Source organism: Lolium perenne, chromosome 5 (genome assembly GCF_019359855.2).
Source record: "Lolium perenne isolate Kyuss_39 chromosome 5, Kyuss_2.0, whole genome shotgun sequence".
In the NCBI taxonomy this organism is placed as follows: Eukaryota; Viridiplantae; Streptophyta; class Magnoliopsida; order Poales; family Poaceae; genus Lolium; species Lolium perenne.
In genome coordinates, this window is record NC_067248.2 from 267,213,536 (window position 1) to 267,221,194 (window position 7,659).

A 7,659-nucleotide genomic window follows, 5' to 3' on the forward strand; every position below is an offset into this window, starting at 1 on the left:
TTCCTGAGCTGTGGTAAGAAGAAGCTGATATTGTTTGCTGATTGTAGATGTTAGCTGCCTGAAATGCGTGTCCAGCTAAACGCGCTGAAATTAGGTAGATAGTCAACTACTAGGCATTGGATTATAGTTACAGCCTTACATGTAACTGAATATTGAAGTATATAAACTAGTATGACACATTTCCATGTTAGAAAAGCGATGTGTGATCCTGAGCAGAAAATTAGGGCCCAAACTTATGATCTCAATAACATATTCAAAGATTGCGTGCTCGGTTCTAGCTAGATGAAGTTAACAGTGGTAGATATCAACCGTAAACAGCTCTTGGTTTAAGAGAGAGAAACTATGAACAACTTCCCCGCAAAGCAAGAACTATCCATGGATGAATCCTCTTCCTCTCGCAAAAAAAAAAGCATGAATCATCTTTATTTCGCCTAGAACTCTGCCATTTACTTCATGGAAGTGCAGTGCAGGGACATCATATTAGCGCAACTGAACCACGAAAATCCTTCGCAGCAGAAAACGTTGAGAGAATTGGCGCGTATTTCTCGCGATCCTCACCGGCGGCTGGACAGACATCAATCACGCCGATGTATATATGCAGTCCTGGTTGACAAGGATTTGACTTCTGTGAGTGAGGCTTCCAGCTCCGACGGGTCCAGCTAGCTAGTACGCACCCATTCAGTTCGGAGCAAGCAAAGTCATGGCCTCTGCGCGTCGCTTCCCTGTGTTGGAATTACGCATTTGGGCTTTAGCCCATCGTAGTCCAATACAAAAAAAATTGGTATGGCCCGCATGCATACCTGTACTAGGTGAAATTAAAATTTAGTCGCAGAATGTTTGTTGGTTGTAGTGGCTTATAAGACCAGCTCTTCTACTCCCACTAAAATGTGATAAGAGGATGTACTAGATGTATGTATCCATTTAGGCTTGTGCTTCCATAGACTCCCCAAGTCTTAGAACAATGTAAACGCCCAAAAGGGTACCGTGACATCGTTTAATCTTAGCCATCCTACATCTAATCCCGAAAATCTATCGTTTAATCTTAGTCGTCTTTGTGTTTCACTCAGGTAAAGGATCTATGAAAGCACAAGCCATCCACTTATACCAACTACTATGTCTACTGATCTAAAAAAAAACTACTATGTCTACTGATCTAAAAAAAACTACTATGTCTACTCGACTAATTCACCAAATCCCTATTAGCCTTAAACTATTTTATTTATTTATTTGGTGGTCTTTTTTTATCATTTGTATCATCTCTTCATGGACAAGGAGGTTATTATACCACAAACAATGTCACTTGATTCTTAAGGGGAAATTTTGTTTGTAGCCGCTGAATGTTGTTAACTTCATTCATCGTGTGAACCTTATATTCCCAAGATGGATTTGCAGATGATTCAAGGTGGGAGCGGATACCACATCTTCCCTATATTCCTTCTCTTCCTAGTCTTACCTTCAAATTTTTAAGGTGTCTTGCAACTCTTCAATCTTCACCTTATTGTCTCATGCTTGTAGCATACTCATATTTCTCATGCTTATAGGGACATCGATCAGTTGGATCCAACAACGTGTCAGCCCCTCCGTCTCTGCTGGTCCCTCCTTCAGATGCAAGCCTAGCGACTATGTCATATGCAAAAGCCCACCATGGCTATTCTATTGCAAGTCTTCGCCATTCGATATCAAGGAAGAAACTGTGACTCCAGGTTAGACTCGGCATCGCCTCGCATGTGTTCTCCCCATCCCATGCTCTCCCATGGAGGGGCCTTTCCCTCCTGTGGCTATTAGACCACCTTTTGCTGCAATGGGGCTAGTTGTGATATAAAGCCTGGTGCCTCTCCATGGAGAGGATGATTCCTAGAACGAGGGCACGTAGATCACCAAGGATGTCTCCATCTAGTTCGCCACCTTCTCCAGTGGGATTGCGGTGTTTGGTAGACCTATCCCGCGGCTCGTCCTACCTGGTGCGCGACATTGATACATTTTAAACGTATCTACTTTTCCAAATATTTTTTCTCGATAATTTGTTCCGGAATATCACCATAGATAAAACTGCTAAATCTGACGCAGTTTTCAGCAAAAATCTTCTTTATGTCTATTTTCTTAGGAATAAAATCAAGGAAAAATACCACGCAAGTTTTTCACCAAAACAAGAGCATGTGATTTGGAACCGCACGAGGGGTCCACGAGGCTTGAAAGAGCATAGGAGGCGCGCCCCCTTAACTGGGCTCGCCACCCAGACCTCTCCTTTGGGGTACCCCCATATATACCCGAAAAACCTAGGTATCCAGAAGCACGGAACCTTTCACAAAACAGAGTGTTGTCACATCCATGATCTTTGTTTCGGGGGTCACATTGGTCCTGCTCTCCAGACCGGAGAGGAGGATTTCAAGGTCTTCTCCACCATCATCGCCAGCAATGTCATCACCAACAACCATGTGCTCACTCTCCATCATCATGTGAGTAGTTCTCTGTAGGCATGTGAAGTGGAAGGGCGTTAGATGAGATCAATCATGTAATCATCCATATATATAGAAATTTGAGGTATTTGTCTTGAGGATATTCTTGTATGAGTGTTGGTACGCCTTTGATATGTTCAATGCTTCTTGCTAGGGTCTGAGTGACACGATTTTATTATTGAACCTCTATTGCCCCATCATATATATGAGTTTGGTATCTATCTGCAAAGTGTATTGCCTATTACCTTGTTAAACCTGCGAACCCTAAAGTATAAGTTATGAAAAACAATAGAAATGTACGATAGTTTGAGGATATTGTGTCTTCATGAAGTGTTAATGCTTTATTCCGAGCTATTTGAAAGGATATACCTTAATTGCATGCAGTTCCAAGTTGGCCCGGTGAAATGGGAAGGTATGCCAATAGATGTTATGCAAATTCTCTTGGTTAGTATGCATAACTATATTTGGGTCGCACACCTACGCATAACTGATACGTCCAAAACGTATCTACTTTCCCGAACACTTTTGCTATTGTTTTGCCTCTAATTTGTGTATTTTGGATGCAACTAACGCGGACTAACGCTGTTTTCAATGAACTGCTTACAGTGTCTCGTTTTTGTGCAGAAATCCAACTTTCGGGAAAATCCTCGGAATTTATGCGAAGGCCCTATTTTCCCGAATCACCGACGGAGCCAGAAGGAGAAGTAAGGTGGAGGCCCGAGGGCCCCACACCACCTGGCGGCGCGGCCAAGGGGGGGCCCGCGCGGCCTGGTGGTGTGGCCCCCTCGGTCGGCCTCCGACGCCCTCCTTTGGACTATTTATCGGCCTCGACCTAAAAACGCACGGGGAGAAGTCGAAGTCACCAGAAACCCTCCAGAACGCCGCCACATCGCGAAACTCCGCCGCAGGAGCCAGAAGTCTCCGTTCTGGCACTCCGCCGGGATGGGGAATTGGAGGAGATCATCACCGCCATCACCACCGACGCCTCTCCATCAACCAGCAATGTTTCCCCCATCCATGTGTGAGTAATTCCCCCGCTGTAGGCTGAAGGGGATGGTAGGGATTGGATGAGATTGGTCATGTAATAGCATTAGATTGTTAGGGCATAGTGCCTAGTGTCCGTAATTGGTACTTTGATGATATTGTTGCAACTTGTTATGCTTAATGCTTGTCACTAGGGCCCGAGTGCCATGATCTCAGATCTGAACATGTTATTGTTTCATCATGATATTCATTGTTTATGGTCTTACCTGCAAGTTGTATACACATGTCGCTGTCCGGAACCAATGGCCCCGAAGTGACAAGAATCGGGACAACCGGAGGGGATGGTAGTGACGTGAGGATCACATGTGTTCACGGAGTGTTAATGCTTTGCTCCGGTACTCTATTAAAAGGAGTACCTTAATATCCAGTAGTTTCCCTTGAGGCCCGGCTGCCACCGGCTGGTAGGACAAAAGATGTTGTGCAAGTTTCTCATTGCGAGCACGTACGACTATAATTGGAACACATGCCTATTGATTGCTTTGTACTTCGACACCGTTTTATTATTATCTGCAAATGCCCTGCTATGATTGTTACATGAGTTTCTCTCATCCATGCAACGCCCGTTATCCGTCCCCGTGCCTACAGTATTTTAATCCTGCTGTTTACTATAATTACTACTGCTGTCTCTATTACTCTGCTGCTGTTATTTTACTATCGCATCGCTATAAAACTGTTACTACTGATAAACTCTTGCGAGCAAGTCTGTTTCCAGGTGCAGCTGAATTGACAACTCCGCTGTTAAGGCTTCCAAGTATTCTTTGTCTCCCCTTGTGTCGAATCAATAAATTGGGTTATACTACCCTCGAAGACTGCTGCGATCCCCTATACTTGTGGGTCATCAAGACTGTTTTCTGGCGCCGTTGCCGGGGAGCATAGCTTTATTTGGAAGTTCACTTGGATTGATATTGTTCGCTGCAAATTCTCCATCATGGGTAAATCTCGCGATCCTAAAGTCGCCATATTACCATCCACTACAAGAAAAGGTACAACTCTGAGTACCTCTGCTGCTCTTGATTCACCATCTGTGATAAGTCAACTTGTTTCACCGCCGCAAGCTTCACTTGCTGGTACTTCTGCTGAATCTGAAAACTCTTATAATACTAATAATATTTCTGCTGTGCTTGATGATAGTGGTTCGTTGGGATCCTTTCTAGATGCTACAATTGCTAGGTCTAGACAAATTGAAAATGCTGAAACTCCTAATGCCACTACACCTGTTAGTTCACCTGAACTTGATTACTCTAGTGATGATCCTGATGAGGATTATGTGGAGCTTAATGATGATTTTATTAATAGATGCAATTCTACTACTGATGCAAGAAAAATTAAAAAGTTTCTCGCACAATATACTGTTAGACATAAGTTATCTCCTGATCCTGAATTTGCCACATCTCCTATATGCATTAAGGATAAAGATTATGATTTTTCTCTTGATCTATCTCATATAGCTATTGTAGAGAAAACACCCTTTTGTGGTACTGAAAAAGAAAGTGCTGTAGAACACATGATTGAACTTTCTTCTATGAGTAGCTTATTTTCTGATGATGACAAGATGCGTACTTACTTTGTCGTTAAATTTTTTCCTTTCTCATTAAAGGATGATGCTAAAACTTGGTATAATAATTTGCCTCCTGGTTCTATTAAAAATCCAACTGATTTGCGTGATGTTTTCTTTCAAAAATACTTTCCTGCTAGTGCTCAACATATTGCTTTACAGAAAATTTATAGGTTTGACCAGGGAGATGAAGAGAAATTGCCTGAGGCTTGGACAAGATTTTGTTCTCTTATCAGAGCTCGACCTGGACATGATTTAGAAAAGAATGATCTACTTGATATATTTTACAGTGGACTAACCATTGCGTCTAGAGCATATTTGGATAGTTGTGCTGGTTGTGTTTTCAGGAAAAGAACTCTGCATTTAAGCTGAAGAATTATTGGCTAAAATAAGCCGGAATTATGATGATTGGACTACACCTGAACCAACTCCAACACCAATATTGAAGAAGAGGGGTTTAATTAAATTGAATGATGAAGATATGAGGGAAGCTAAGAAGTCTCTCAAGGAGAAAGGTATTAAATCCGAAGATGTGAAGAATCTACCTCCCATAGAAGATATATGTGAGACAATTCCCCCTTCAACCATGATTGAGGTAAACTCCCTTCAACGCTTTACTAGGGAAGATATTCCGTATTCAAAACCTCCTGCTCAATGCTTAGATGAGTTTGATAATTATATTGTTAAGCAAGAAAATTTTAATATGAGAGTAGAGAATCATCTAATGGAAAATTCTCAAGCTATTAGCAATTTGCATGATATTGTGGAGAGAACCTCCAATGATGTTAAGATGCTTGTTAAACATTTTCAAATGGTTCAAACTCAAATTGATCAACTCACTAAAGTGCAAAATGACTTGTTAAAAAATAATTCTAAAGAGAAACATGCTTATGAAGTAACAACTAGAGGCGGTGTCTCTACCCAGGATCCTCTATATCCTGAAGGGCATCCCAAAAGAATTGAACAAGATTCTCAACGAATTGAACCTAGTGCTCTTTCTAAGAAAAAGAAGAAGAAACATAAAAATGTTGTAGAATCCTCTGAACCTGTTGATGATCCTAATAGTATTTCTATTACTGATGCTGAAACTGAAAGTGGTAATGAACATGATAATGATAAAGACAATGATAAGAATGACGCTTCTGATAAAAAAGAAGTTGAAGCTGAACCTGAAAAGCATGCTAAAAATAAAAAGTATACTAAAGAAGATTTTATTGCTAAGAAACATGGTAATGAAAGAGAACCTTGGGTGCAAAAGCCAATGCCTTTTCCTGCTAAGAAACTAAAATCAAAGGAAGAAGAACACTATAATAAATTCTGTGATTGGATGAAACCTTTATTCTTGCAAATACCTTTGACTGATGCTATTAAATTGCCTCCTTATTCAAAGTATATGAAAGATATTGTTACTAACAAAAGGAAAATCCCCAATGAGGAAATTTCCACTATGCTTGCTAATTACTCTTTCAATGGCAAAGTTCCAAAGAAGTTGGGCGACCCAGGTATACCTACTATTCCTTGTTCTATTAAGAATAATTATGTTAAAACTGCTCTATGTGACTTGGGAGCCGGTGTTAGTGTTATGCCTTTTTCTCTTTATAAGAGACTTTATTTAGATAAGTTGATACCTACTGATATATCTTTGCAAATGGCTGATAAATCTACTGCTATTCCTGTTGGTATATGTGAGGATGTTCCTGTTCAAGTTACTACTAACTGCTTGATATTAACTGATTTTGTTGTGTTGGAAATGCCTGAAGATGATAATATGTCTATTATTCTTGGGAGACCTTTTCTTAACACCGCAGGGGCTGTTATTGATTGCAACAAAGGGAAGGTTACTTTCAATGTTGATGATAAGGAACATACCGTTTATTTTCCCAAGAGGATTGAGAAAGCATGTGGAGTTAATACTATCTCCAAGGTGAGAACTATCAGAATTGTAACTATTGATTGTCCTATATATGAGCCTAAAGAAGAATATCAAACTCTCATAATTGGATCCATATCAATCCAATACAAGGTAACATGATTGATTTGGGGTTTATTTCTTCATATGTTATGTAAAATTTATTTGGTGGCAAGACTTGATCAACCTTGTTAACAAATACTTTTTATATGCATAGAGGGGTAAACATCATCTCTTTCTTCCTCCACTTGTTCTATTTGTTGTAGCACTTTTGATTTGCAAAGTTCCTTAGTTAATTAGAGATTTCAAAAAAATTTCCTGGCCAGTAATAATAAACTTAATACCCAGAAAAGTGCATTTTTCAAAGTTTTCAAAAATTCACAAAAATTATACCGTTGGTCCTATTTTTCGACGAGGCACCTGGGAGCACCAGAGGATGACCAGTGGGGCACCACAGGGGGCCACCCCACCAGTCGGCGCGGCCAAGGAGGGGGGGCGCGCCACCCTGTGGTGTGGGCCCCTCCTTGCCCCACTTTCTCATGTCTTCCTCCCAGAACCTTCTCTCTCCCGAAAAAACTCGAACCAGCTTTCTCTCACTCGCGTTTTTGCTCAAGAGCTCAGGATTTTTCGATCTCTTTGCTCAGCCCAGATTTCCTGCTGAAATTTGGCACATTTGTTCCTTGGTATGTGACTCC